We start from the raw sequence: 5,255 nt of genomic DNA, 5'->3' as shown, positions 1-5,255 counted from the left end.
TGGGCAGTGGTGGCGCACACCTTTAATCCGAGCACTTGGGAGGCAGAGGCAGGCAAATTTCTGTGAGTTCGAGGCCAGCCTGGTCTACAGAATGAGTTCCAGGACAGGCTCCAAAAAGTTACAGAGCAAGCCTGTCTCAGAAAAACCAAGCCAAAATAACCCCCTCTCCCCGCAAAAAAAAAGGAAAGAAAGAAAGAAACCCCAGGAATACTAAACACCCAGGGACCTCTTCTCAGTGGAGGAGATAAAAGACCTGTTTTCCCGCCCAGAAGGCTGGGAGTGGGTCTTGTTAACAACCTGGCTACCTTTTTGCTATCTGGAGGCAGATCTCATCCACCTTTTCCTGCAGAGATGGACCTCATCCTAATTTCTCAGAATGGGTTACTCCAGACTCTCCCCTCCCTGGAACATTCCCCATCCTTAGGGGAGATATCCCATGTACCGTATGGCCCTCTGATCTGTGCTATTGACCGACACTAGATTCCAGGCTTTTTAGCTAGGACCCACCCTCCTGGTGTAGCGACACTTACTCTTCAGTGTGCACCTGGAAGATGACTGACTGTTGCCTGGAAACCTTTCCCCAGATTGTTCTGTGTTTAGATCTGCTGACAGGGAACCGCCTGCATTAGACTCCCTGAGTCTGATCCAGGTCGATGAAGTCAGTCTGCACAGGGTTTTCATTCTTATCTCTTCTTGGGGTTGCTTCTCGGTTGGATACCTGCAGGGCCCCCCTTCAGGCTTTCTTGACAAATATAGAAAATAGTTATTTCCTTGTCATTTTGTAGAATTTTTTCTTTTGGGAGTTATCTTTAAGGAGTTTTTATTAGCATATATTAATTATGCATGATAATGACATCACTTTCTGTCTTTTCAGTCTCACCACATGTTTGTGCCTCATTTGCATATGAGCCTACAGAAGGGGACTCCACCTCCTTCACCAGATTTGTATTAAGAACAAATAAAGGTTTTCCCCAGTGTTTTGTGAGAGTAGCATGCTGTCCCGTAACCCACATACCATCATTAGAGCTGTTGTTCTGCCTACTACCTATCTTGTCAGCACATTCCCCAAAGGGTTTCACGAACTAGCTAGTTCACATACAAAAGAATCAACTGTGAGGCCAGACTGGAAAGACAGTCAGGGTGCTTGCTTTGGTACACACTTACTAAGTGTTCGGGATAAAACATAGTCCCATCCGAGGATGACACACGAGTCTGTCAAATGTTCCATATTTTGAAAAAGAAGACAGGCAAGCATGCAAGAATACAAAAGCTTGCAACAAGAGGAACAGAAACACAACAGGGAAGGGTCAGTTTATCCGGGTGGTGGTAGTGCAGACCTTTAATCCCAGCACCCTGGAGGTAAAGGCAGGCAGATCTCTGAGTGTGAGGGTAGCCTGGTCCATAGAGCGAATTCCAGGACAGCCAGGACTACACAGAGAAACCCTGTCTCGAAAAACAAACAAACAAACAAAAAAAGGATCAGTTGGGGGCTGAAGAGATGGCTCAGAGCATATGAGCACGGGTTGCTCTTCCAGAGAACCCGGGTTCCATTCCTAGCATGTACATGCAGGCTTGCAATCATTTGTAATTCCCATTCCAAAGGATCTGATTCTCTGTTCTGGCCCCCATGGGCACTGCACACCATAGTGCACAGACACACCAGAAGGCAAAACACCTGCATATATAAAATAAAAACAAAAATTTAAAAAGATTTACTATTTTCACTCAAATAAAGTTAATGTATCAGAAAGGAAGGGCTATGATAAATATTATTGGTTAAAACTATTGTCTGACATACAAGTAGAGACACAGACACGGTAGGCTCTGATTTATCCATTCTAAATGACAGAGAGGCAGAGAGCAGGACAGAGAGGCCTGGTGGCTGGAGAAGAAAGGAAATCTTCATCTATGCACCAGACTGAGAGGGGATGGTATGTTTCTTGACTTGCCTAGGGCACATGAGAAAATCAGGTTGATGATGCTACTGCAGAAGGAGTTTACTTCAGAGTAAAATGACTGAAGGATTTGTAACAATCCTCAGACCTCAGCACAGCTGACTCCACGATGGAAATTACCATTCAGGCCATAAAACTCAGCAGGTAGACAGCACCACCTGCCAAAATGAAAATGAAGACCTAATCCACCGAAGTCCATAGTCCTGGGGACATCTCTGAATGTACTGACCTTGCCTTTTAGCTTCTGCAGTTCTGCGTCTGGCTGACTGTGCTTGTTAACTGAAGGCTGTCAACCCAGGATGGTTTTTGTGCTTAGAAGCTCACCTTGAGGAGGCTAGAGAGATGGTTCAGAGGTTAAGAGCCCTGTTGCTCTTTCAGAGATCCTAGGTTCAATTTCCAGGACCCACATGGCAGCTTATAACTGTCTGACTCCAGTTCCGGGGGACCCAATACCCTCACACAGACATACACGCAAGCAAAACACCAATGCACATAAAAATAAATACATCTTTTTTTTAAAGGTCACCCTGAGAAAGGTTTGGGGCTAGACTGGGACCCCAAACACCCAGTGTAGTCTCTGGATGGCTAATGAACACTTTCTGTTGGCTTAAACCCACGTCAGAGCGGTTTTCTCTGGTGGATACCCCACAACAGGAATTAGAGGAGAATGATGTGTTAATTACTGTCTATAAGGGACTGACCACAGCCAGAGTCCATTCTAGCAAGGGATGACCCAGAGACGACCTGAGATGTGACTGCCACAGGCCAAGCACAGGCCTGAAAACACCCAAGAATGGCAGCTCAGGAGCTAAAGAGACTGCTCAGCAGGGCACCTGCTCTGCAAGTTTGGTGACCTGAGTTTGATTCCCAGAACCAGATAAAGGTAGAAGAAGCTGGGCATGGTAGCTCACGCCTTTAATCCCAGCACTCAGGAGGCAGAGGCAGATGGATCTCTGAGTTTGAGGCCAGCCTGGTCTACAGAGCGACTCAGGAGGCAGAGGCAGGTGGATCTCTCAGTCCGAGGCCAGTGTGATCTACAGAGCGACTTCTAGGATAGTCAGTGCTGCAGAGAAACCCTTTTTTGAAAAAAAAGTTAGAGAAATTGGCTCCACAAAACTGCCTTCTGGCCTCCACGTATGTTCTGGTGGCTCATGTGTACCCCCACAATCACCATCATCAATATTTCTTGTAAAAGAACAGCGCACTTATACTCGGTCCTTGGGAGAGTGAGATGGAGGGCACAGCCTAGGCTATATGTCAAGGCTATCCCAAGACAGAGGATTCTCAGACCCCTTGCTGCCTCAGTTTCTCATTGTGCTTCCTACAACAGACCAGTGGAGAACTAAGCAAAGTTGTCTGAATACATTCAGGTAGCAGAAGATGGGAATGATGAGCCCATTAAATACCATGAGATGATGAGAAAGGTTGAGGGTGTTTGTTTGTTTGTTTTTTTAAACAAGGTCTCACCACGTAGCTCTTGCTGACCTGGAACTTGCTATGTAAACCAGACTAGCCTTAAACTTAGAGATCCTTGAACTTCTGCCTCCTGAGTGATGGGGTTAAAGGCATGTGCCGCACACTTAGCTGTAACAGGACATTGCTTCTGTCTATGGTTACGGTCAGTTTCCAGGGGAATGGGGCCTGTGCTACAGGAATCCAGTGTAGAAGGGTATCCAGTGGACAGTTCTGCACATCCCTCATGCTGACTGGGGAATTTTGGTCTATATTGTTATCTACCTTGAAGACACCAAGGAAAATGGAGGAGTCAGATGTCTCCTGGAAGTTAAAGTGGACAGAGCAGCCCAGAAACATTTGATTTAATGGTGTTGAGATGCCATGAAGAACAAATGAATAGGATTTTAAAGATTGATTTTGGAGAGTTTTTTGTTTTGTTTTGTTTTTTGAGACAGGGTTTTTCTGTGTATCAGCCATAGCTGTCCTGGAACTAGCTCTGTAGACCTGGCTGGCCTCGAACTCACAGAGATTCGCCTGCCTCTGCCTCCCAAGTGCTGGGATTAAGGGAGTGTGCCACCACCACCCGGCTTCTTTTGGAGTTCTTATGGTGTAGATAAAAAAGATCTCAAAATCAATTAATCCAAGGGCTATGAAGCCCAAATGGAAGCATTTTATAGTGATGTGTGATGGCTGTGCAATGGTACTACTGAAAACTTCCAAGCAATCAGGCCCAGACGAGCCTTTGTAGGCACACGTATTTGCTGGTATTGGATAGAGGACACCACTGCAGAAGATCTCAGAGTCGTCAGCACAGGAGTGGCCGGTGTCTTCATTCCCAAACTATCCCGGGCCTTTGTCACATCAGCAGGTGATCAGACCATACAGACCCTGTGGAGAGGACTCGACAGAGGAATCAGTGATCATATGTAACCTGAACCTTAACACAGCAGCAATAAACGAAGGAAGAGGAAGATCTGGCCGTAACCCACATGGCTTGGGGAGTCAGGGTGGGTTGGGTAAAAGTTGGGGGAGTGGAGGTGGTTTGGGAAATAGCTGAAGGGATGATATGGGGTGGAGGGGTGAACTTCGGAGCCCCCGCATCAATACAGCAGCGATGGCCTACGCTGGGTGCAGGATGGGTATGTGGGCCAGCTGAGAAGCAGTCAGGCTCATCAGGTAATAACCAAAACCAGGGCAGTATGCAGAGTGAGCCAAACCAACCTTTGGCTCTGGAAATAGCTCTTACACCCATCCTAACTCTCGTGCCCATCTCGGTTGGGGGGCTGGCATCAAATGCAGGGCCAGGCAGTGGCTTTGACTCTGAGGAGGCTTTGGCTCAAGTGTAGAGTCTATATCCCCTCGCTGGGGAAGGTCGATATGGTTGGTTCGTATATAATGGTGGGAATTCAAAATTTTCTAAAGCCACAGAAAGCTCCTTGTAAAAACATATGTAGTAATTTTTTAAAATTTGCTTGCTTAGTGTGGAGTATACGCAGCAGTACTTTTTGACGCGTTCTCTTTGGAAAAATGAAGAGATCAAGGAATCTTGTGTTGTTACATAAAGGGTTAAAATAACCAAGTGGCCGAAAGAGAGCTGCTGTGTGTCTGGCTGGGAAACAACACGTTACCATCCACCTCAGGCTTCTTAGACAGTCTACCCTTGGACTGAAGAGACCCTCGGCATGTCCAATGTGGAAAGCACTGATTAGAACTGTATTAGTTTCTTATTTTGAGCCCCACCCTATAGACTTTTTTCCTTTAGTAGAATCTCCTTTTGGGAGGTCATGGTGTCATGAATTTGGTTCTTGTGGTTTTGTTCTTTTTTTTTTTTTTTTTTTTTTTTTT

The sequence above is a fragment of the Microtus ochrogaster genome, chromosome 10, assembly GCF_000317375.1.
Source record: "Microtus ochrogaster isolate Prairie Vole_2 chromosome 10, MicOch1.0, whole genome shotgun sequence".
Lineage (NCBI taxonomy): Eukaryota > Metazoa > Chordata > Mammalia > Rodentia > Cricetidae > Microtus > Microtus ochrogaster.
Note: the sequence above shows the minus strand (reverse complement) of the source record.